The sequence below is a fragment of the Triticum urartu genome, chromosome 6A, assembly GCF_056163025.1.
Source record: "Triticum urartu cultivar PI428250 chromosome 6A, HENAU_Tu73, whole genome shotgun sequence".
In the NCBI taxonomy this organism is placed as follows: Eukaryota; Viridiplantae; Streptophyta; class Magnoliopsida; order Poales; family Poaceae; genus Triticum; species Triticum urartu.
This window is the reverse complement of record NC_141878.1, coordinates 449772546-449799249: the sequence shown is the minus strand read 5'-3', so window position 1 is coordinate 449799249 and position 26704 is coordinate 449772546. Positions and strand designations below refer to the sequence as shown.

The following is a 26704-nucleotide window of genomic DNA, read 5'->3' as shown; positions in this document are numbered from 1 at the left end:
TCTTTTTATTCTCAACATCAAAACCCGGCTGATATTTATCAACATTGGTTTCATCACCAAGGATAGTAGCCTGCGGACGAACTCCCCTCACACAAGCGACAAAATCGTCTTGATCAAACGGAGTCCCATCTTCCTTCAAGGGGGGATACCCCTTGGCTACATCCACCGGGTCTAGTTCCGGCACCCAGGCCTTGGAGCGGCTTAGAGCAGTTAGGGCTCCGGCTCTTGCACAAGACCACTTGACCTCTTGGAATTTGGCGGGTAAGATAGATAACTTCTTCAAAACATCGCTCAAGAGGTTTGGTCCTTGGTTGTTGGTTGGCTGGGGAGATAATAGCAAGCGCCCGTTGAGCCCCAGTGTACAGTTGCTCCACCAGGGTGTAAACCGCCTTGAGTTTTGTCACGCTGTTTTGGCTCAGATTGCTGCTCCATGGACCTATGAGTATTTTAAAGGGTTAAGCAGGCGGCTTATATTTTTGGCAAAAATAGAGTTTAAATAAACAATACAAATGACTCACCAAAGATTGCGGAGACCATCTGAGACACACAGTTTTTTAAGCCGGTGAGCTCCGTGGTAACCTCCATGAGAGCCGCCTCGGCTGTCTCAGCATGCTGTATCAGCAAGGTTTTCTCATCGGCCCAGGATTTTTTCTCCGCATCAAAGTTGGTCTTCAGTTTTTCAGCTTCAGAGAGGCTCAACTGGAGTTTGGACTCAGCATTCTTTACCTCAGTCTCTTGATCCACCAGCTGGGTCTTGGCATTAGTCAATTGAGAACCCAATTCAGTTATGGCGGTCTACAGACATGCACAGGTGTGTTAAAAATTTATTTCAATAAAGGTCATAATGATTAAAGTCCCAAGTGTTTTACAAGTAACAACGCTTGGCACTTGGGGGCTAATGTCTGCCAAAGAAAATTTTCAAATGCAAAATGGCTCTTCTATGATTAAAGTCCCAAGTGTTTTACAAGTAACAACGCTTGGCACTTGGGGGCTAATGCATAATATTAAGAATTTTTTTTCATCTTGAGTCGGATCACACTATTTGTTTGGACTGATTCAAGACAGTTATGAAGTCAAGTACCGGCTCATTCATGATAAATTAAGCCAGCCCTTGGGACTACAGATGAAGTTTATGCTAATCTGCTGGACTTAGGGAAAATCTAAAACAGAGCATCAACCTATATCACAAGTCTACAGATCATTCAGGTTCATCATAATCCGGAGACTTAGGGGCTGGCAAAGCATATGTAAACTAGTGAAAGCCGGTGAACATACCTCATATTTCAGTTGCAGCTACTTGACCATCTCAATTTCAAAGTCACGGCTGGAATGCACATGACTGAGGTATCCAGATAGCACGTCACTAACATTCCGGTGAGCATAGTGAGAGACGTCAAACCGCACTTTCTGCCTTTCCAAAGCCTCTTGTTTGGCAGAGTGCCTGGCCAGTACAGTTGGATTGCCCGGCTCAACGAATCTGCTACCAGTGATTAGGACGTCATTGTCAGAAGGCGTCGGCGGGTTAGCTGAGCTGGACATCCCGACGGTGGATGGATTGAGAATGGTCTCATCAGCTGACGGCTCAGGAAGGTCGGGTTGAATGTTGACAGTAGGGTCTTCTGGTGCTTCAGATTGTTCAGGAGCAGAAGTTAGTATTGCCGGCTCAGGTGCAGGATCTTTCGGGTCTTTCGCCGGCTTAGTCACCTTGGCTTTCTTGGGCTTTCCTTGACCGCTAAGAAAGGATTTCATGAGTTAGTATAATGATGCAGAAGAAAGATGATTTTCTTTACCCAGGGGCAGTCTTGAAAGCCGGAAATTGAATTTATGAAGAATCGCCAAAAGAGCGAGAAACTTCCTGCAATAGTAAAATTACAGTTAAGAGAGTAGGGAAATAGATTCATTGACAAAAGCGAAAGTCAAAGGTGAAAGAAACCTTGTTCTGGCGTTTCCGAGGAGTTTTTGGTAAGCCGGAGGGCAGTTCATTATCATCATTGGTCCGGGCCTGACGGCGGCTCTCATGTTGCTGCTTTTTTAAAAAGAAAATGAGGATCCAAATAAGCCAAAGGGTGTGAAAACCTTACTTTCCGGGTTACCCGTCGAGGTTTCTGTCTTGGCAAAGGGGCTGAGTCGGAGGAAATAGTTACCTCTTCTTCTACTGCCTGGCTGGCCCCCATGTCATCCTGGCAATAGTCAGTGTCAATAAGATTGTTAAAAAGCAGGCCAAGAGAGTCAAGGGCTACCTCCGACTCAGAAATATCATCCAGCTTGAACATATCAGAAGCAGTTCTTTTCTTCTTGGATTTCCGGGTTGTCTTCTTGGCGGCTATGGCGGCGGCTCTAGCCTTCTCGGCAGCTTCATAATCATATTTGGCCTTCCAAAAGTCAGATTTGGCCTGTAGGCAGATAACAGGTTAAAAGTCAGACAAGTACTTAACTACTGAAGAAAAAAGGGAGTCAAGGGGATTTACCTCTGGTGCCGGGTTAAGCTTGCAGAAAGGATTCAATCCAACTTTACTGCAGTCCTCGTATTTACTGTTTACGAGGGTGGTTGACATTTCAACAATGGCCTCTTCAGTCAGTTGTACAGAGCTATGACACAGAGGGTCATCTGGGCTTCCTCCATATTTATACATCAAGTTGGATCGGCGGCTCAGAGGGATGACCCGCCATGCGATCCAACAACGGATCAAGTCAACTCCAGTTAGGCCGTTTCCCAACAAGGCTTGAATCCTTTTGATGGATGGTATGAGCTTCTTACGTACAGCGACAGTTAGCTTGTCAGGGAGCACAAACTTAGAGTCAAGACGCTCCATGCGATAACCTGGCAGTGGTTTTTCATCAGCTGGCGACGTGTCTTTGCAGTAAAACCAAGTTTGGTTCCAATCCTTGGGATGGCTTGGTAAGACTACTAAGGGAAAGACAATGCCCTGTCGGCACTGAATCGAAATTCCACCAAGTTCCAAGCTAGGCCCGTTGGTGCATTCATTCTGGCGGTTCAGATAGAAATACTCTCTGAAGAGCTCAATGGTCGGTTCTTCTTGAAGATAAACCTCACAGAGAACTTGGAAATTGCAGATGTTGGATATGGAGTTGGGTCCAAGATCTTGAGGATGAAGCTTGAAAAAATGTAGAACATCTCTGAAGAATTTTGAGCTGGGTGGTGAAAAACCCAGATTCATATGATCAGTAAAGATAATGACTTCACCATCTCTGGGCTGAGGTCGTTCTTCGTCCGGGTCAGGGGCACGATAAGACATAATGTTTTTCTCTGGCAAAAATCCAATGGTGACAAAATCCTTCAAAGTGTCATTGGTGACTGTGGAAGGGACCCAGTTGCAGACTGTTGGCGTCTTTGACGGCATAATGAAAAAGGACAAGCTGAAAAGAAAGTAATTTGCCGGTTCAAATTAATTGGTGGAGTTACAGGTTAATGATTATAGTACAGATGAGTAATGGCGGCTTAAGTAAGGGCTAATGGTATATAAAGGAAAAATGAGCCGGCATGATAAGCCGCCATGACTAAAGATATTCAAAGGTTGCTTGAGTCAGAATTGGCTAAGTGCTGGGATAAACAAGTTTCACAAGCTGTTGCTACTATTTTAGATCAAGATGGTTCAAAAAAGAAAAATAAATCTAGACCTAAAAAACCAGCACAGAGGAGTTCATCAGTTCTAAGGAGGCCTTTGTACAAGAAAAATGGATCTCCTAGCGTCTGGAATGGATGCAAAACAACTACCACATGAGTTCTATACTTCTTTTAGATCAAAGGAGGAGGCGATGGAGAAACTACAAAGAACCCATGATGAACAGCGAAGAACACAGAAGGAACTCGCAAACCCTAATGCAGATCTAAGGTATGGGAAAGCAAGGACTTACGAACGCAGATCTACTATGGAGGATCGCCGCCGTACTCTGAACAAGCTTAGGGTGATGCAGCAGCCGAGGTTGAGGACGACGGTGAGCGCTGCGGCAGCGGCGAAGCTCGAGCGACAGAGGGGTTGCGAGAGGAAGAAGGAGAATGAGGAGAAGACCGGTCGCGGCTATTTATAAGGAAGGACTAATAAATGAGTGCGAAAAATGAGGAGACTGAAACATGGTTATCCAGCTACCCAGGTGCCTCGATTTTCGGAAAGGCATTAAAGATAAAGATCCGTTAAAAGATGACGTGGTGGCGGGTTTCCGAAAAATCCGGAGATGACGTCATGGCGGTTTACAAGGCTTTCGCAACAGTAAGAGATGGATTTTTCTAAGTGTTGGAGATTGACAAGAACAAAGTTCAAATCAACCCGGAGCCTAACATTGGGGATATGACTACCAGATATGACTCGCCCTGGAGGGGCCGGGTCAATCCCAATGGCAGGTTACTTAAAAGGAAGCCTAAAGAGTATACAAGGTGACGACTTATGATAAAGCTTGTAGTAGGCCCAAGCACAGAGGCAGCTTAAGGCCCGTAAGTGTAAACCGCCATGTATAAATAAGACTTGTAAGATAAGGCATGTAAGAGTTGTCACCGAGCCGGACACATTGTATGAGCCGACTGGGACTCTCTAGGCCACAGGGCGTCAACCCGTGTATATAAGGGGACGACCCGGTGGCGGCTTAGGGCAAGAAACAACAGATCGAGAGCCAAGCTAGCGTATTTTCGCTCCTTGGTCATCACCTAGCAATACCACAACAACTGTACTAGGCTTTACCTTCACCGCAAGGGGCCAAACCAGTATAAACCTCTCGTGTCCTTTGTCCCGATTAACCCCTTTAAGCTTCCTAGTTGTGATGGCTCCACGACTAAGTCCTTTCACTATGACATCTGCCGTGACAATTCCATGACACTATGTGAACCTTGGAGGTTGCGAAGCTATGAATGAAGAGCAGAATGGACAAGAAGGAATTGAAACCACTCTGGTTGAAACGAGATAAACAAGTGAAAGTGCGTTATATCGACTAGAGGGGGGGGTGAATAGGCGATTTTTATGAAATTCTTCACCGAGGAATTTGCCGGTGAGGAAATTCCTTAGCGAAGAACTACTAGCAGCGGAATGAGTACTCAAAAGTAAACATAACAGAATACAAGCATAGTCATCATGATGAAATGAAGACATGCACATAGTACATGAAGCGTAAGCACAGGATAACACAGGATGAAGACAAACAGACTGAAGAAATTGAACTGAGGAAATTGAGAAAGTCTTCAGTCAAAGTCTTCAAACACAGATATGAACAAGCACACAACATAGTTATGAGGAAATGAAAGAGTTGAGGAAATAGAACCAGTAAGCTTGCTGAAGACAATGATTTGGTAGTCCAGTTCCAACTGCTGTCTCAGTTGTATGTCTGGTTGGAGCGGCTGAGTATTTAAACTCGAGGACACACAGTCCTGGACACCCAGTCCTGAGCACGCAGCTCAGGACACCAAGTCCTCACAGTATTCTCCTTGAGCTAAGGTCACACAGACCTCGCCCAATCACTCGTGGTAAGTCTTCAGGCGACTTCCAAACCTTCACAAACTTGGTCACTTGGCGATCTACAATTCCTCTTGGATGCTCTAGACCATGACGCTTAACTGTCTGGAAGAAGCACAGTCTTCAAAGGTAACAAGCATCAGATCCATGCAGGATCAATCTCTTCAGTGATGCTCAATCACTTGGGGTTTGTAGGTGTTTGGGTTTGGGTTTTTCCTCACTTGATGATTTTCGCTCAAAGTCCTCGGAGGATGGGTTGCTCTTAAATGACAAGTGTCAGTTTCTCTCGGAGCAACCAACCTGCTAGTGGTTGTAGGGGGCGGCTATTTATAGCCTAGGGAGCAGCCCGACATGATAAGACATAAATGACCTTCAATGATATGACCGTTAGGTGGATAGATATTTTGGGACAGCTGGCGCATAACATAGCAACGGTCGGAATTTTGAGTAGCAAATCCTCAGGGCCATCATGTTCCTCACTATGTAGGCAAACCGCACTGGCGAATTCCTAACTCCTTAGTCAAAACAAATTCCTCAGAGACCAGAAGAACTTCGTCTCTGTCACTGAAGAATATGACTGGACTGTATTGGATTTCCAATGGCTTCACTCGAAGGGATTGGTAGGTGTAGGATTTTGAGTTGAGCATCACATGGAAAATTTTCCTTAGTATTTCCTCGACCCCCTTTAACAGTACGGTGTTTCCTATGACTCAAGAAAGAGAAAATGAAACTACGAAAACAAAAGTCTTCACGCTTCATGTTCCACGGATGAATACCAAGTCTTCAAGGTCACGCCAATTTCTTCACTTTCAAAGTCTTCAGAAAGTCTTTATAATACCAAAGTCTTCAGACGAAGAACTTCATTTTTAGGGGTCGACTTTCTCTGTAAATATCAAACTCCTCCTAGACTTATAGACCTGTGTACACTCATAAACACATTAGTCCCTTAACCTATAAGTCTTCAATACACCAAAATCACTAAGCGGCACTAGATGCACTTACAATCTCCCCCTTTTTGGTGATTGATGACAATATAGGTTAAGTTTCCAACTGGGATAAACATATGAAGTGTAAATACTGATATTGAGGAATTTGATTGCAAGATATAGAAGAGCTCCCCCTGAAGATGTGCATAGTGAGGAATTTGCTTTTGAAGCAATGCACACTTGAAGAGTTGAATCATGGAGATCTCCCCCTATATCTTGTAATTCATACACGCATTTGACATATAACAGTGAAGAATTTTAAATGCATGATGAAATATGGTGACTGATGTAATTCAGCATGCGTGCAATAATATTAACGAGGAATAAGCATGCAGAAAAACGTATCAGGAGTATCAGAGCACCATCGGGTTTAAGTTTACAACTCAATCCAATAAAGTCTCAGAAGAACGAGAGTTGTAACTTGAAAAAACGCCCATATAGAAAGACCCGCTTGAAGACTAACTCAAAATGCTCCCCCTTTGTCATCAAATGACCAAAAGGATCGAATATGAGGACTAACGCCCCTGAAGAATATCAAGTTGATGAAGGAGCTCCATCGTTTTTGGGGTCGTTTGTTGTAGTAGGGCCTGCCGTAGTGTCGTCCAAGTCTGCATTTTCATCAGTGTCGCGCGATGAAGAATATGAGCTGGCCACCAGAGAAGGAACCTTGACCTTCTTGAATTTCTTCGGTGGAGGTGCAGACCAGTCAAAATCTTCCTTGAGACCCATTTTCTTCAGATCTTCTTCACCATACAGATGTGACAGTATTGCCCAGGTGCGACCGAAGACTTCATGGAGGTAGTAATGGTTTTTCTTCACTGCATTGTGTGTAGCAGTCATGTTGTGAAGAAATGAACCAAACTGACGCTTAACCCATTTATGATTTCGATCCACCTTCCGGTGAAGACTAAGCAGAAGCTCATGATCAGTCATCACACGAGGAGCAGTGGCTTGAGGAGTAGACTTGGGTGCATTGGCAGAGTCATGTGTGGCGGAGTCATCATTGGTGGAATAAGAGGCAGCTTTGCGAAATTGACCATCCAATGGACGAATGCCTTCATCTATAACAGCTGGTGCCTTGCCCTTTCCATCAACTGAGGAATAGGTCTGCTTGAGGACTTCAATGGGGGGCAGGTAGCTGAGGTGATTCTGAAAATCAGCTTTGTAGTTGAGTGAAGACCTTGTCCTGAGGAATCTCATAATCCAAGGTGCATAAGGCTTCAGCTCAAACGGAGACAGTGCAACATTTGCGAAAGTCCTCATGAAGAAATCGTGATAATTGACATGAATGCCATGAACGATGTTGAATACCAGATTCTTCATGATGCCAACAATTTCCTCATCAGATGAGTCGTGGCCTTTGATAGGACTCATTGTCCTCATAAGAATACGATAGACAGTTCTAGGCACATAAAGCAATTCCTTCATGAGGAATTTGGTTCTTGGTGCCTAACCTGGCTTCAAAGGTTTCATCAGCACCTGCATGTAGTGATTTGTAAGCTCAGGTTCACTGTAGATGCAACGAGCTTCTTCAAGGGGAGGACTGACTGGTAAGGCACGAAGCAATTCAGAAGCTGGTGCAGTGTAGTGAGTGTTTTCAGACATCCAGTCCAGCACCCATGAATTCACATCTTCAGAATCTCCTGTGATGTGCAGCGTTGCATAAAATTGAAGAATCAGTTCTTCATTCCAATCCCAGATGTCAGAGAAAAAGTTTAACAGTCCAGCATCATGAAGAACACTAAGGACTGGTGTGAAGCACGACAGAGATTCCATATCCACGTGAGGAATATGCTCATGGTAGAAGATTTTCTCTTTGTTGAACATCACCGAGGAATAGAAATTGGCTTGACTAGCAGTCCAGAAACGCCTCTTCGTAATGCGAGCAGAGTTATAAGAGTTGTAGTCCTCGAAGAATACATGCTCACCGAAAAAATCATCAGCCTTGAACTTTTGCTTGCGTGAGAATGGATCCTTTGGCTTGGGCAGAGGAGTGTCAGTAAGTTGCATCACGACCTCAGGAATCGCAATCTCAGCTTCTTCAGGCTGAGGAACTTCTGGTTCCTCTTCAGTGGTAGTCTGCGTCTTCAGATGTTCATCAGCAGCAGTTTCTTCAGCACTAGTGGCTAGAATTTCCTCATGTACAGATGAAGTGGGGTGAGTTTCTTCAGAACCCATTTGAACAGTTTGTGCAGGCGACTGAGGTATTTGCTGCAACGGTGTGAACATTGGAGAGTTTGGACGCTGACTTTCCCAGAATTCATCACTTATTACTGGTGTGGAGCAGCCAACGTCCACATCTTCATCTTCCATTTCTTCAACGCCAGCCTCTTCAGCTGTGAACCGAGGCATGGGCGAGGAGATGACAGGTGTTGAAGGGACCGTATCCACTTCAATTTCTTCATCAATCTGCTCTAACGAAACAGCAGAATGATTTTCTTCATCAGATCCGCTAGGGATCTCATATTCTTCACCAAAAGGAACAAGGTCCTTTGATGGCCTGGTCGAGATGGGAACAACATCAATGGGATTAGCAAATGAACTTGTCATAGGCTTCATCTTCTTCGGAGCTGAAGAATCTGAAGCAGGTGATGCTTTCCTTTTCTTCACTGCTGCACGCTTCGCAGCCTTGGTCTTCTTCACATCTGATGCAGATGGAAGGATTGGAGTTGGTGTAGGCGCAGGAGGAGCAGAGGAATCTGGTTGATTTTCTTCATTTTCTTCAGGCGCACCACTAGTGGGTGCCCTGGCAATTTCTTCAGCGGCTGGAATGCAGTCATCAGCCCTAAAACTCACGTTTTCTTCAGCAACCTGATTGTCATCAATGGTGCTGGCATTTTCTTCAGTAGGCTGAGCAGATGCTTCAGCCTGAGGAATTTCCTGTTGCATTGGGGCTGCAACATTGGAGGTGAACTGTTCTGTTATCTTTACAAATCCGACTTTGGCTCCCAGCCAGTCAGCATAATAGCGATCAAATTCATCACCCAGTTTCTTGATTTCTGATTGGAGAGCAACAAGTTCTTCAGGTGAAAGCTTCAGAATGTTTTGCTTCAGAAAGCGCTCTTTCTTGTACTGCGCTTTCTTCACTCTCCTCCCCTGTTCAAATTTCCATTTCTCTTCTTGTATGAAGTGAGTCAGCATGTGACTTTGACCAGGAGTCATCTTGAAATCAGGCATGGGAGTGTTGGGGTCCTTGTGCCAAACATCAATGTATTCGAGGATCAACTTGGGATCCAAAAGCAGTGGCACATCTGTTCCCTTGGCTCTAGCGGCCCTGACTTGCCTATCTCTGATGATTTCTGCAAGTTCATCATCATCAGCTTCATCTTCATCAGACGGCACTTGGAAGGCGACTTGCTTCTTCTGAGGAATAGGGCGAGGACCTCGTCCAGCAGTGGCCTTAGTCTTCAGTAGAGAGGGTCCCGTTGAGGAAGTTGGTGCAGCTGAGGAACTATCTGAAGCTCCTGAGGCAATAGACATGCCTGCAGTCCTTTGGCACGAGGCAAGATGCACAGGTGCTGAGAACTTTGTTGGAACAGCTGAGGACTTTGGAGGAGCTGAGGATTTTGAGGGAGCAGGAGCAGCATGAGGAATTAGCCGTGAGGGCTTTGAGGATTCTGGCCGTGAGGGCATTGCTGAGGAGCTTGGCCTTGAGGGCATTGTTGGTGAAGCACTTGTCTTGCGCGCATGCTTCTTTGACATAGCCTTCTTTGGCTTGACAGCAGAGGCCTCAGCAGAGGCAGCAGCAGCAGCAGAGTCTTCATTGAATTTCCTCACTGCTTCTCTGGCTTGCTTAGCCAACTTGGCTTGGCGCTTGGCCCATTCGTCAGGATAGTCCTCACCGCGCTTGAGGCTGGTGGGATCAGCTATTTGGCTAGGTGCCAATGGAGGTCTTGGGCATGGAGGATTGAGTGCGAATTTCTTCATGTACTTGGGAGTGACATATCTGTACTCCCTCCACTCTCTAGCCCATCTCCTCTCTATCTTATGAATGCGCACCTTTCGCTCATTCTTGGTTTCCTCAGTAGGTGTGCAGTACCCAGCATATATTTCATCAGGGATCTCAAACGCTGTATTGACCTCAGGCCTCTTTCCTCCTTTCTGTGGCTTCTTACCGCCAGCCATTTTCTTCAGTTGAGGAATTTGGATAATTGAATTCTCTGAAGAAGTATGCAACTTTTCTTTGAGGAACGCTGCAAATGAGTTAAGTTGATGAGAACCTAGTGATTCAGCAGCTGACATGAGTACCTGTGAACAGAGTATAGTTGCGAGGAATTTGGAGAGGTCATATGCGTTCTCAGAAGGTTTTTCAAAAAGAACAAGTTTGAGGAATTTGACCAGATGAGTCTTGAAGAATTTCACTAAGCGTTCTTTGTCTTAGGTTCCAGAGTTGTATAGATCGAAGATCCACACAATTGAGGAATCTTGAAGAAAGATGATTCTTAGAGAAACGAATCAAGAATAGATGACTTGTGAGGTGTTTAGTGTGTGAAGATATGAAGAAAAACACCTTTGAAGATTTTGTAGATAATCATTCGAATAAATGAGGGCAGTAAAAGTGACTTTTAATTACCCTGGATGAAGAACACGACGAACAGTGAGGAGGAGAGGTGAAGTTCGTCTGTGTTGATCTTCCACGCCCTAACTCGGCGGAGGAAGACGGCTACGGCGGCGGCGGAGTGAAGATTTCCGCGGTCGGCGCGAGTACGTCGGCGACGAGGTCGAGGTAGTGAAGCTCTTCCTCACCGGCGACGATGAAGTAGCGGCGGCGCTAGGGTTTGAGAAGCTCGAGCTTGAGAGAGATCGAGCGGAGTAAAAGAAGTGAGGAAGGGAAGGAGGGGTATTTATAGCCACGGTGAAAAACTGTTCGCCCGAAGAAATTGGACGAACGTGCCCCTGACCCTTCTCATTCGCTTGACATGTGTCACCCACGTACTGAGAGGTGGAGATCGTGTGCGATCATGGGTGAATGGATAAGTGTATCGTGGGATGCGGAACGGTTTGAGCGGCAAAGCCGAAAATTTAGATAAGATAGGTTTTAACGTTCCGTTCGCAATTTCTTCAGCTGACAAGGACACAGTGAAGATTTTGAACAAGTTTTAAATAGAACGCACATGAAGAATTTGTGAACAGATTGGGTTGAGTATAGCATAGAGGGGACGGGTCCGATCACATTCACTTAGTAGAAAAACCAACTTGAAGAATTAGCAATAAGTGAATGCTGTAGAGGATATAAACTTTTATATATATATATACATATATATATAGCCAATGAAGAAAAACGACGAAAACAGTGAAGACAGTGCAAAGTTGAAGAATATGATCAATTGAGGAATTTCAACTTTTGGTGGTGGCGTGACCCACCGTATAAGAATGATGATTTCAGACACCGCGTACAATTATCGTAGGGTTCTGAGAATCAAATTCTTCGTTAATTTCTTCACACTAAGAGTGTTATTCTTCATTGATTGAAGAAAAACGTTTCTTCATGTGTTGCACATCTAAGTCATCAATTTTGCATAAGTGTTAGGATGAGTGTTCTTTTCAAAAAACATTCGAAGATTCTAGGATATTTAGCTCACACCGCAACTTGCTAAATCTCTTCTCATCCAAGGGCTTTGTGAAGATATCGGCTAGCTGTTCTTCAGTCTTCACATGCTCAATAGAAATGTCACCCTTCAACACATGATCACGAAGAAAATGATGACGAATCTGAATGTGCTTTGTCTTCGAGTGCTGAACTGGGTTGTGAGAAATCTTGATGGCACTCTCATTGTCACAGAAGAGAGGCACATTCTTCATGTTGACGCCGTAGTCCTTGAGAGTTTGCTTCATCCATAGCAATTGAGCACAACAAGAACCAGCGGCAATGTACTCAGCTTCAGCAGTAGATAGTGATACGCAGTTTTGTTTCTTCAAGGACCAACAGACCAAAGATCGTCCGAGGAAATGACATGTACCAGATGTTGACTTGCGGTCCACACGATCACCAACATAGTCAGAGTCAGAATATCCAATGAGATAAAAAACCGAGCCCTTGGGGTACCATAATCCAAGTGTTGGTGTATGAGCTAGATATCAAAGAATATGCTTCACAGCCTTATGGTGTGATTCCTTTGGTGTAGCTTGAAATCGGGCACACATGCAAACACTAAGCACTATATCTGGCCTAGATGCACATAAGTACAATAAAGAACCAATCATGGAGTGGTATACCTTATGATCGAAGTCAATACCATTTTCATCAGTGCACAGATGGCCATTTGTGGGCATAGGAATTTTGACGCCTTTGCAATCTTGTATGCTGAATTTCCTTAGTACATCCTTGAGGTATTTCTCCTGAGATATGAATATGCCATTGCGTTGTTGACGAAGTTGAAGACCTAAGAAGAATTTGAACTCTCCCATCATAGACATTTGATATTCTTCACTCATCATATAGGCAAATTCATCACTATAACGTTGGTCAGTACAGCCAAAGATAATATCATCAACATATATTTGGCACACAAACAATTCACCATCATAAGATTTAGTGAAAAGCGTAGGGTCGAGTGAACCGGGTTTGAAGCCTTTCTTCATGAGGAATTCCTTCAAGGTATCATACCATGCCCGTGGGGCCTGCTTGAGGCCATAGAGGGCCTTGTTGAGTCTGAAGACTTTCTCAGGATTCTTTGGATCTTCAAAACCTGGGGGTTGAGCAACATATACTTCTTCCTCAATCTTACCATTGAGGAATGCACTTTTCACATCCATTTGATATAAAGTGATATCATCATGGTTAGCATAAGCAAGTAATATGCGAATAGCCTCAAGTCTAGCAACAGGTGCAAAAGTTTCATCGAAATCAATTCCTTCAACCTGTGTGTAGCCTTGAGCTACAAGCAGTGCCTTATTCCTCACCACAAGGCCATTTTCATCTTGCTTGTTGCGGTAGATCCACTCTGTGCCAATGATATTGTGCTTGCGAGGATCTGGGCGTTTGACCAGTTCCCAGACATTGTTGAGCTCGAACTGATGTAATTCTTCTTGCATGGCCTGAATCCACTCAGGCTCCAGAAATGCTTCATCTACCTTAGTGGGCTCTGTAATAGATACAAAAGCATAGTGCCCACAAAAGTTAGATAAATGTGAAGCTTTTGAGCGTGTGAGAGGACCTGGCGCTTTGATGTCATTGATGATCTTTTCAACTTGCACTTCTTTTGCAATGCGATGATGAGCTGGTTGCCGTTGAAGAATTTGATCAGCATTCTCTTCAGCACCATTTTCTTCAGTATTTTCTTCAGGTGCATTAGCTTGACGTTCTTCATGTTCTGGAATGAATTCTTTAGCAGATTCTTCAGTGGGAATGACATCCTCAGTAGCCTTGAACTTGATAGTTTCCTCAGGTGCTGGTTCATCTATCACAGTAGGTAGGTGCTCTCTTTGCGAGCCATTAGTTTCATTGAACCGCACATCTACAGTTTTAACAACCTTGTGAAGAACGTTGTTGAAGACTCTGTAGGTGTGCAAGTCCTTTCCGTAACCAAGCATAAAACCTTTATGTGCTTTCGGTGCAAATTTTTGAGTTGTGATGAGGATCTCTTATCCAACATTTAGCACCGAAGACTTTGAAATAACTTACATTGGGTTTCTTATCAGTGAGGAGTTCATAGGCAGTCTTCTTGAAGAATTTGTGAAGATATACTTTGTTGATGATGTGGCACGTAGTATCAATTGCCTCAGTCCAGAAACGACGAGGCGTTAGTGCGAGCCATCTCAGCAAGAGTCCTGTTCTTGCGCTCCACGATGCCGTTCTGCTGAGGAGTATAAGGAGCAGATAACTCATGAGTAATACCAAGTTCATCAAGATAGTCATCGAGACCAGAATTCTTGAACTCAGTGCCATTTTCACTTCTGATGTGCTTGATCTTCACACCAAAGTTGGTTGAAGCCCTCGAGGAAAATCATTTGAAGACTTCCTGCACTTCATGTTTTAAGTAACAAGGTGTACCCATGTATAACGAGAGTAATCATCAACAATAACAAAGCCATATTGAGATGCTTCATTTGAAACAGCAGAATAATGATTAGGACCAAAGAGATCCATGTGAAGCAACTCAAATGGGCGAGTAGTGGTCATGATAGTCTTCGCTGGATGCTTGGCCTTTGTCATCTTCCCAGCTTCACAGGCTCCGCATAGGTGATCCTTGAGGAATTTGACATTCTCGATGCCAATGACATGCTTCTTCTTCGCAAGCGTGTGAAAATTCCTCATGCCTGCATGACCAAGTCGTCGATGCCAGAGCCAGCCTTCTGAAGCTTTTGCAAGTAGGCACACGGCTGGTTGTGGTCCTGTAGAGAAATCAACAATATACAGGTCTCCTCTCCTAAAGCCTTCGAAGACTTTGGAATTGTCAGCTTCCATAACCACAACACAACGGTATTTGCCAAAGACAACAACCATATCAAGATCACAAAGCATTGAGACAGACATAAGGTTGTATCCTAAGGACTCAACAAGCATGACTTTGTCCATGTGTCGATCCTTTGTGATCACAACCTTACCTAGACCCAATACCTGACTTTTGCCTTTGTCAGCAAAGATGATTTGCTTCAGATGCGACAGAGATAATGGAGCATCCATCAATAGATTCTTGTCACCGGTCATGTGATTTGTACATCCACTATCGAGGACCCACTTAGTGGCTTTGGGTTGATCATCCTGCAGATGAATTAGTGCAGCTTACAAACTCATATACTTCATTAGTGAAGAATATGACATCAATTCATCAGATCAATTTCATCAAGAAAAAGAACACATAAAGCAGTGTGAGGACGTGAGAAATGAAAGTTCATTTCTTCATGATTAGCCTGCGTCCTATCAGGCATACTCAGGTCTCCAGCAAATTCTTCAGAAGATTACGTACGTCTAGAGACCTGACCCTGCAGAAGAGATTAGTTCTTTTTCTTCACCACCCACATCTGAAGGGGTGGCAAAGAGTTCATCACTCTGCGAGCTCCATACCAGAAGGATGGCATAGAAGCCAGTCCATTTCGTTTCACATAAGAGGGGTTAGAATAAGCATAAGAGTAAGCAGAGAAATTCTTCGAGGACTTATGGACATAATGATTTGAAGAATAATGCACATATCCATAATCCTTAGATCTTCCCTGCGAAACAGATGGGTTAGCACGATGATGTTCATATGAAGACTTTGATCCTTTTGAGGAATATGATCCATGTGAGGAGTTTGGTCCGTATGAGGACTTGGATCCATATGAAGAATTTGGTCCATATGAAGAATTTGATCTAGGGTTCCTATTCTTCACAGGTGGCGCCATGATGACATTCACCTGAAGATTTTTAAGGCATCTTTTGGGAACCCAGATTTTCTTCATAGGGGGACTGTTCCTGCAGTTAGTGCCAACATATCTAGCAAATACTTCACCATTCTGATTTTTGAACAGTTTGTAGTTGGAGTCAAATGACTCATCATCAAAATGAGGATATTCACATGCAAATCCAGATAGGTTAGATGGATCAACTGGAGGTCCCTTTGCAGCAACCCATGTAGTTTTGGGGTACTGCTCAGGCTTCCAATATGTACCATCAGCATTGAGTTTCCTCTCAAAAGCAATACCCTCTTTCCTAGGGTTCCTGTTGAAGATCTGCTTTTTAAGCACATCACAAAGAGTCTGATGCCCTTTGAGGCTTTTGTACATGCCTGTCATGTACAATTCCTTCAACCCTGCATCATTAGTGATACTAGCAATGTCCTCAGATGAGGAATTAGTGATAGCAGAGGCATGTGAAGAATTTGAAACATTAGCAGCATTTGAACATTCAGGTGAAGAATTAGCAGATTCACGTTCAATGCACTTCAAGCATGGAGGAACAAATTCTTCCTGAGAAGCGCCGATTTGTTGAGCAAGTAATGAATCGCGCTCCTTCCGAAGATCTTCATAACTCACTCTTAGCTTCTCAAGGTCTTTCTTTCTTTGAAGAAATTCATAAGAAAGCTTCTCATGATCAGATAAGAGAGTGTTATGTTGATCTTGAAGGGTGTCATACTTAGTATGAAGTCCCTGAAGACTTTCAGCCAAAGCTTTTGACTGATCCATTTCTTCACCCAACATATCATCGCTCTTGTTTAGCATATAGTGAACTTTTTCCAAAGCTCTTTGTTGTTTAGTGGCAAGGGAAGCAAGTTTGACATAGCTGAGTCCAAATTCATCACCAGATTCATCATCACTAGACTCGGATGGTAGCATTCGGTTACCTCAGCATCTTTTGACATAAGGCATGATGCAGAAGATGATGATTCTGGTTCGAATGTCATCGTTTTGAGAGATTCCTTGAAGTCCTCAAAACAAGGATCATGACAGGTTCGATGACCTTCATAGACCTCAGAGAGACGGTCCCAGATGAGCTTCGCATGATCGAGATGCATAATATTCCTGAACTGATTTTGTGACAGACTGGAGCAGATGACATCCTTCGTCGTGAGGTTGAGAAGAGTGTACTTGCGAATGTCATCAGCTTCCGCCATCTTGCACAGATCGGTCAGACCAATCTCAGTAACGGTCCACAGCTCGCTGTTCATCGCCATGAGGCGTTTCTTCATCATGGCCTTCCACTTGGGATACTCGTGACCGTCAAAGATGGGGCATGTCACTTTCGTCATACCTGCGGTCGACATAACTAAAACTCCAGGCGGTTAAACCAAAATCACACGGAAAAAGGGAGTACCTTGCTCTAATACCAATTGAAAGTGCGTTATATCGACTAGAGGGGGGTGAATAGGCGATTTTTATGAAATTCTTCACTGAGGAATTTGCCGGTGAGGAAATTCCTTAGCGAAGAACTACTAGCAGCGGAATGAGTACTCAAAAGTAAACATAACAGAATGCAAGCATAGTCATCATGATGAAATGAAGACAGGCACAGAGTATAGGAAGCGTAAGCACAGGATAACACAGGATGAAGACAAACAGACTGAAGAAATTGAACTGAGGAAATTGAGAAAGTCTTCAGTCAAAGTCTTCAAACACAGATATGAACAAGCACACAACACAATTATGAGGAAATGAAAGAGTTGAGGAAATAGAACCAGTAAGCTTGCTGAAGACAATGATTTGGTACACCAGTTCCAACTGTTGTCTCAGTTGTACGACTGGTTGGAGCGGCTGAGTATTTAAACTCGAGGACACACAGTCCCGGACACCCAGTCCTGAATACGCAACTCAGGACACCAAGTCCTCACAGTATTCTCCTTGAGCTAAGGTCACACAGACCTCGCCCAATCACTCGTGGTAAGTCTTCAAGCGACTTCCAAACCTTCACAAACTTGGTCACTTGGCGATCCACAATTCCTCTTGGATGCTCTAGACCATGACGCCTAACCGTCTGGAAGAAGCACAGTCTTCAAAGGTAACAAGCGTCGGATCCACGCAGGATCAATCTCTTCAGTGATGCTCAATCACTTGGGGTTTGTAGGTGTTTGGGTTTGGGTTTTTCCTCACTTGATGATTTTCGCTCAAAGTCCTCGGAGGATGGGTTGCTCTCAAATGACAAGTGTCAGTTTCTCTCAGAGCAGCCAACCGGCTAGTGGTTGTAGGGGGCGGCTATTTATAGCCTAGGGAGCATCCCGGCATGATAAGACATAAATGCCCTTCAATGATATGACCGTTAGGTGGATAGCTATTTTGGGACAGCTAGCGCATAGCACAGCAACGGTCGGAATTTTGAGTAGCAAAATCCTCAGGGCTATCATGTTCCTCACTGTGTAGGCAATCCGCACTGGCGAATTCCTAACTCCTCAGTCAGAACAAATTCCTCAGAGACCAGAAGAACTTCATCTCTGTCACTGAAGAATATGACTGGAATGTATGAGATTTCCAATGGCTTCACTCGAAGGGATTGGTAGGTGTAGGATTTTGAGTTGAGCATCACATGGAAATTTTTCCTTAGTATTTCCTCGACCCCCCTTTAACAGTATGGTGTTTCCTATGACTCAAGAAAGAGAAAATGAAACTACAAAAACAAAAGTCTTCACGCTTCATGTTCCACGAATGAATACCAAGTCTTCAAGGTCACACCAATATCTTCACTTTCAAAGTCTTCAGAAAGTCTTCAGAATACCAAAGTCTTCAGATGAAGAACTTCATTTTTAGGGGTCGACTTTCTCTGTAAATATCAAACTCCTCATAGACTTATAGACCTGTGTACATTCATAAACACATTAGTCCCTTAACCTATAAGTCTTCAATACACCAAAATCACTAAGCGGCACTAGATGCACTTACAACAAGGAACAAGGAAGAACAAATTCGGACAACACTCCGGTTGACAAGAGATACAAGACTTGATAAGATAAAAGGAACTTGAACAGAGGACACAACACTCCTACTAAACAGATAAGCAAGGAAAAGAACATGTTATTTACAAAAAGAGATCATGGGTCGAAGAGAGTAACATCACAATGCCTTTGGAAAAAAAATTAAGAATGGAATCGAAAGAACGGAGAAGAAAGCAACATGTTCTACCTGAAATGAATTTAAGAGAGCATCCTTAAAAAGAAGGATTGAACGGAGTTGTTGGAAGATCAATATGAAAGGATAGGATCCTCGTGGGCTTATGGAGACATCTCAAAATTATGAGGTGACAACTGACCACTAACGGAAACAGTTGCTTGCTTGAGAGCAACGGAGAGATGAAAACTTCCTTCACCGCGAGAATAGGAGGAAACTTGGAGCATTGATAAACACCATACTAGCAACATTCCTTAGGGAAGGCTTTAAGTGAAATCTATACCAAGAAAACTCCAAGGAAGAAAATGATGGGTTTAAATATCTCATTCCTGACAACTTGTGAATCATGAAGCATGAAGGGAAATTGTCAAGAATGACATAACACCACCTCAAAAGATAAGATAGAAAGAATTGCACTTCGGAATGCAAGATGAAGAATGCTTGAGCTCCTCTAACAAGAATCTTGATGAACACTTTGAGAAGGAATTAAATCCTCGATGAACCACCATGAAGAAATTCTCAAAGAACTCCGGATAGATAAAAATATGGTCGCAAAGAAAAGAAGCTTGAAAAGAATAAGATGAATCCTCGCAATGATTTAGATGGCGCTTCGGGATGAGATAATTGAGAGAGCTTGGAACTCCGGAAAAAAAGATGAACAATTGAAACCAAGAATTTTTATGAACCTCCGGAATAAGGAATTAATCACTTGGATGAAACAAGAATAAGAAATATGTTATGCGTATCCTTCAGCAATTTAAATTTATGACAAGCAATGGATTTGTCATCCTACTTATTGTCGTTGAAAAGGATTGATGAGAGATATAGCGCAAACTTGAGAAGGTCTTGATGGATCCACCGGTGGGATTGGAAAGAACGAACGAATTGATACGTTAACAAAGGAAGAGAAATCTAGAATGAACCACCGTAAGAATTGAAAACGATTGAGGAAAAGAGAACGAATCACCGGGAAGAATTACAAATGAACGGAGATACTTAAGGGAATTTAGATACAAGTGAACGAAGAGATCATCAGCTGACCAGAGTATACTTGAACGATCCATCGGTAAGAATTTAAGAACGAGAGGTGAACGTCGAGAACGAAGAATTTCTGAAATGATGGCCTTCGGAGAACCAAATTGAAACAACTCATGAAAAGGATTTCGGATGGTCTTGAAAAGGATTCTCACAATCAAAAACAATTATGAGAGGATGGCATCAAGCTTGAACTACGCATCTTTGGAAGAACAGGTAAGGATTTAAGAGGGACTCTTCTTCGGTCTTCAACGCTGAGAATGACGACGAGAATCACCAAAATTATTTGAAACACTCCGAAGAAATGAAGAATAGAGAGGTTGAGCCAAAGATGAAACGCATTTGAAAGATCTTGGAGAAAGACATATGACTGATGATAATTCATTCTTACATCAAACTTTAAAAAGAATTTGAGAATAGCTCCGGAAAAATAGAAAAGTCAGATAAGATCCTGGGAAAAGACCTGTGGGTTAGGGCCCACTCAAAGATACACCGTTGGACGATTACTTGAAAGGGAGATTGCATCGGTTGAATTAAATGGCTTGAATGAGATAACAACCTCGAAATAACTTGAATGGATTAAGAATGGAAACAAGAATCTTCTGAGATATCTTCAGCACTCCACAGAACAAATAGAGGGAGGTGAATAATTAAGAGGAGCACCGGCATGAGAAACATTGGACAAATGAAAGGAATATGCTCAACACCGAAACTTGAATTGAATCCATCGGAGAAGAAAAAATAACGAAGAATGATGAACTTGAAACTCCTGAGCATCTTCACGAGGAATCACCAGATAAGAACATTGAAAGAAAAGAATGAAGAGACTTCACATGCATAAGATGGATACTTGATTAAGAAACCTGAGTCCTTGAAGAAAAAGGGTGGGAGGGCGGAAAAACAAAGCCAACTTGGGACTGATGAAGCAAACACCGTTGTGAAGAATTGAGAATTGATCTAGCAAATATTGAAAGGATACGATTAAACTTGAAGAGAAGCACACCGGTTGAAAGACATGACAATCCTGAGCGGATTAGCACTCTCATAAAAATATGAGAACACCGCTTAGGAAAGGTGTGGAATCAACACTTGATAATGAAGCAACTCGAATACCACAAACCAAAACAAAACAAAGGATTTGGCTTGGAAAATTAGCCGGAAACAAACATATGATAGAGATTTACCCAATCCCATATCATGCATCTGTCAGAAAGATATTCTAGGAGCTACTTGAATTCTCACCTATTAACTCCTAGAACTTTATGGTTATGCAATCTGGTGTTGGGGATACAGGGAGGCACAATATATATCACACAACTAACAAGCCCTACACTTCAACTGTATCCATCCGTCAACACATAACCAAGAAAACTCCGGCGACCTTCGAAAAGCATATGGTATACGAGTTGTGGCAATACTCCCGAACTCCCTCCCCAGTACTGGGTGGCGTCGAGGTTATCTCACCACTAACTGCATATAAGAGATTTTCGATGTCGGCGAGCTCAGGTATACCGGAACTGCAACGATAAAAATGTGACGGCAACACCTCCGAGCTCAACTCCCCGGGACACTACCACAACCCCTAAATGTCAGGAGGCACCAAGAACAATGTTCTCGTCACAAAAATATCAGAACGATCCCAAGATACCCGCATGATCCTAAAAAAATTTGAGTGAAAAAGGATAAAAGAGTGGGAAAACACCTACATCATGATTCCTCACTAGAGTGACGAAGGGGCTGAGGAGTAAAAAGAAGTCCTACTTTTCGATATAACTAGACTCAAAAATAGTTTTCTTCTAGACTCAACAACGGCATCGGTTTGATCAATCAAGGGGGCTCCAAAAGTCGGTAAGGCTCTGATACCAACTTGTAGCGCCCAAGATGTGATTCTATCCCAATCACGTGATGAATTCATGATTAGGGCACAACCGCATTTCGAGCGCATAGCAAGGTGGACATCATTACAACATACCTTGTACTGAATAGATGAGAATACAAGATAAAGGCGTACACTTGCCACAAGCTACATCATTCATACAACAGTACATCAATACATAGCAACCATCATACAGAAGAGCAGGTTCCGACTACGGATGAAATCAAACGAAAAAGAAGAACGACATCCACCCTACTAATCCCAGGTTTGTGACGCCCCCGATTCAATCGTACCCTAATCATGCACGCAAATGTGTACGACCAAGATCAGGAACTCACGGGAAGATATCACAACACAACTCTAGACACAACTTAAAATAATACAAGCTTTATATTACAAGCCAGGGGCCTCGAAGGCTCGAATACAAATGCTCGAAGGCACAAGAGTCAGCGGAAGCAACAATATCTGAGTACAGACATAAGTTAAACAAGTTTGCCTTAAGAAGGCTAGCACAAACTGAGATACAGATCGAAAGAGGCACAGACCTCCTGCCTGGGATCCTCCTAAACTACTCCTGGTCGTTGTCAGCGGGCTGCATGTAGTAGTAGGCACCTCCCGAGTAGTAGTAGTCGTCGTCGACAGTGGCGTCTGGCTCCTGGGCTCCAACGTCTGGTCGCAACAATCGAGTATAGAAAGGGGGAAAAGGGGAAGCAAAGCAACCGTGAGTACTCATCCAAAGTACTCGCAAGCAAGGAGCTATACTACATATGTATGCATTGGTATCAAATGGAATAAGGGTATCATATGTGGACTGAACTGCAGAAAGCCGGAATAAGAGGGGGATAGCTAGTCCAATCGAAGACTACGCTTCTAGTAACCTCCATCTTGCAGCAGGAGAAGAGAGTAAATGGTAAGTTCACCAAGTAGCATCGTGTAGCATAATCCTAACCGATGATCCTCCCCTCATCGCCCTGTGAGAGAGCGATCACCGGTTGTATCTGGCACTTGGAAGGGTGTGTTTTATTAAGTATCATGTTCTAGTTGTCATAAGGTCAAGGTACAACTCCAAGTCGTCCTGTTACCGAAGATCACCGCTATTCGAATAGATTAACTTCCCTGCAGGGGTGCACCACATTTCCCAACACGCTCGATCCCCTTTGTCCGGACACACTTTTCTGGGTCATGCCCAGCCTCGGAAGATCAACACATCGCATCCCGACCTAGGCACAAAAGAGAGGTCAACACGCCGGTCTAAATCCTATGGCGCAGGGGTCTGGGCCCATCACCCATTGCACACCTGCACGTTGCGTACGCGGCCGGTGAGCAGACCTAGCAACCTCCATTACAAAGGAAGTTGCGTTACGCGGTCCAACCCGGCGCGCGCCGCTCAGTCGCTGACGTCATGAAGGCTTCGGCTGATACCACGACGTCGAGTGCCCATAACTGTCCCCGCGTAGATGGTTAGTGCGTATAGGCCAGTAGCCAGACTCAGATCAAATACCAAGATCTCGTTAAGCGTGTTCAGTATTCGCGAACGCCGACCAGGGCCAGGCCCACCTCTCTCCTAGGTGGTCTCAACCTACCCTGTCGCTTCGCCTCAAAGTAACAGTCGGGGGCCGTCGGGAACTCAGGCCCACCACTACCTGGATGGAGCCACCTGCCCCTTCAGCCCCCATCTCCAAACAGTATCACCAGTAATGTAACAGTGTAAAGTATATAGTATATGCCCGTGATCACCTCCCGAAGTGATCACGGCCCAGTAGTATAGCATGGCAGACGGACAAGAGTGTAGGGACACTGATGGAACACTAGCATCCTATACTAAGCATTTAGGATTGCAGGTAAAGGTAACAACAGTAGTAGCAAGGACAGGCTATGCATCAGGATAGGATAACGGAAAGCAGTAACATGCTACACTACTCTAATGCAAGCAGTAGAGAGAAGAATATGCGATATCTAGTGATCAAAGGGGGGGCTTGCCTGGTTGCTCTGGCAAGAGAGAGGGGTCGTCAACACCGTAGTCGACAACAGGGGTACCGGCATCGGTCTCGGGGTCTACCGGAAAAAGTAACGGAGGGGAACACAATAAATAACAGTGCAATCAAAGCATCACAAGGCATAACATGACAATACGCGGTGCTAGGGGTGCCCTAACGCGGTATGAGGTGGTATCAGCGAAGGGGGGAAACATCCGGGAAAATATCCCCGGTGTTTCGCATTTTCGGACAGATGAACCGGAGGGGGGAAGTTATGTGTTTGCTATGCTAGGGATGTGTGGCGGATGAACGGGTTGCGTATCCGGATTCGTCTCGTCGTTCTGAGCAACTTTCATGTACAAAGTTTTTTCATCCGAGCTACGGTTTATTTTATATTAATTTTTAAAGTTTTAATTCATTTTCTAGAATTACTGAAATTATGAATTACTGAAATTATGCTAAGTCCTCAGTTTTAAATATCATTTAGCTGTTTTCCAGAGGCTATAACTAGTCTTCTATTCATCCTATGAATTGGTGCCTTATACCAATATTGATCACTTTCATGTGGTCTACAAGATGGTAACAATTGCATCATTGTTAGATCCTTGTATCATGTTTATTTTCTGCTCCAAAGTTGCTATAGCAGCATATCTGTTTTTAGTTCTGCCAGTTAATAGAACATAGACTTTTTTTATTTTCATAGGAATTAATCCAGGCAACTTTTGGATTTGGTCCAATGGAAAGAATTGAACCTTGTCAAGTGTACTACCTGCACATATTTATTTTAGCTATGTTGAGCTTTGTTTAGATCCTGTTTTGAGGCTGTTCAGGGGGCTAACCAATGTAATTTTAGAAAAGCTAGCCTCAGCTACAATAAAAGCAGCATCAGTAGATAGAGCAGAACAACGGTTCAACTAGCAGGAGCAGCAGGGCAAGCAGAAGTAGTGCAGAAGCAGCAGCAGCGACCCGGGGCAGCACGAGCGAGCGCGGAGGCACGGACGGGCGTGGGCGACGCACGTGGGGATACACGGGGGGCGTGGCCGGACGCGGGGCTTGGCGCGGGCAGGGTGCCGGCGGCTGCGGGCGGCAATGGCGCAGGTGGGCGGCGCGAGCGGCGGCAGTAGAAGCAGCAGTAGGCAGTGGCAAAAGCAAGAGCAGCGGCAGCGGCAATAGCTACGAGCAGAGTAGCAGCAAAGCAGTGGCTAAGCCGCGGCATAGGTGCAGCACAGCTCGCACGCACGTACGCATACGCGGGGGCTCATACGAGCTCGGTGATGGCGGTTTCGACGACTAATCAATAACAGGGAGTGGTGTTTCGGAAGAGTGGCTCACTGAGATGCTCGACGACGAGCTTGGGAGGTCGGGGTTGGACCGGAGCCGCAGCAAACGATGCCGGATGCCAGCGACGTACGCAACGAAGTTTTGCTCCACGCCGAGTGTACGGCGCGGCCCGACTTGATTCAACGGTCGTAGACGAAGGAGACGAGGATGGGGAGGCTCCTGGTGATCTTCTCATGGCGCGGGGAGGGCAGTGACCACGGGATCGACGAGGATGCAGTGACGGCGGCTCGGCAGTGCCTTGCGGGGAACAAAGCGGTGCAGGGAGTAAGAACAGAGAGGGCTAGGGTTGTCCCTGGGGTTCGGGGTGATATTAACCTAGCACCAGACCGCGGGATGCACGCCACATGAGGCATCTCGTCCGTGGGCGGCCATGGCGCCCCTGCCTCCTGCCTTGTCGGGAGGTGGAAGAAAAGGCTGGCCAGGTGGGCTGGGCCTGGTACAGTTAAGTGTTGGGCTACACACTGTAGCACTAGGCTTTAGGTGCATAGTATGTGCTTTTCTCTTTAATCTATCTGTAATTGAAAAAGCTATTGCTTTGCAATTAATTTGGACACCATTTCATTTTTGTTAGATGTGATATTTACCACAAAAATACTTGGCTACGTTCTATGCTGGCACAAAAATTTTGGGGCCAAAACGAGCTGCTCAAATTTAGTTTTAAATTTATGTGCGTATATTTAATGCTACAAGCCCTATTTTAAATAGGTTAAGGGCATTTTAAAAATTCAAAAGATGTTGGTTTCTACATGAAATTTACTTAGTGAATACTTGCAACATCTCAAACATTTTAGGGTTTTTTTTCAGTTTGAAGAAATTTTTATTTGGCTTTATTTTAAATTTTAAAATGGCTTTGATTTTTATCAAGTGGCAATTTGGCTTAGTTAAACATGATGACATGGCACCATTAGGGTGAGGTCACTGTAGCATGACACTGGGGGTGTTACAAGGTTCCCCGGCCCGGAAACCCATCCCTTAATCGAAGAAGAAGCAGAAGAAGAACTCCAAAACTAGCAAGCATCGCGCTCTCACGTCAAAGCTTCGCATAACCTGCACCTGCAACTGTTGTTGTAGTAATCTATGATCCATGAGGACTCAGCAATCCCATTACCATGGGTATCAAGACTAGCAAAGCTTAAAGGGTATGGAATGGATAAGTGGTGAGGTTGCAGCAAGCGGCTAAGCATTGTATGGTGGCTAAACTTACGAGTACAAGAGTAAGATGAGAAACTACGCAAACGGTCGCAAAATAGTAATGATCAGGAAGTGATCCTGAACTACTTACATTCAAACATAACCCCACCATGTTCTCTTCTTGAATCACTCGAAAAGAGACCGTCATGGTTACACACATGGTTCGTGTATTTTAATTGAGTTTACTTCAAGTCCTCTACAACCGGATATAAACAAATTCCATCTGCCACATAACCGCGGGCACGGCTCTCGAAAGTTTAAACCCTGCAAGGGTGTCCCAACTTAGCCCGTGACAAGCTCACGATCCGCGGAGACAATCCTCCATCG

The 26704-nt window shown here is 44.2% G+C and overlaps 1 long non-coding RNA gene across 1 annotated transcript; it reads right to left on the bottom strand.

The window, feature by feature from the left end:
- Positions 1–22240: 22240 nt before the first annotated feature.
- LOC147965648 (uncharacterized) lies at positions 22241–25655 on the bottom strand. The gene is made up of 3 exons (XR_015607524.1): positions 25178–25655; positions 23850–23924; positions 22241–22538 (listed from the first exon to the last, which is right to left on the bottom strand). It is a non-coding gene; the product is annotated as an uncharacterized LOC147965648 (long non-coding RNA).
- Between the last annotated feature and the right edge of the window lie 1049 nt (positions 25656–26704).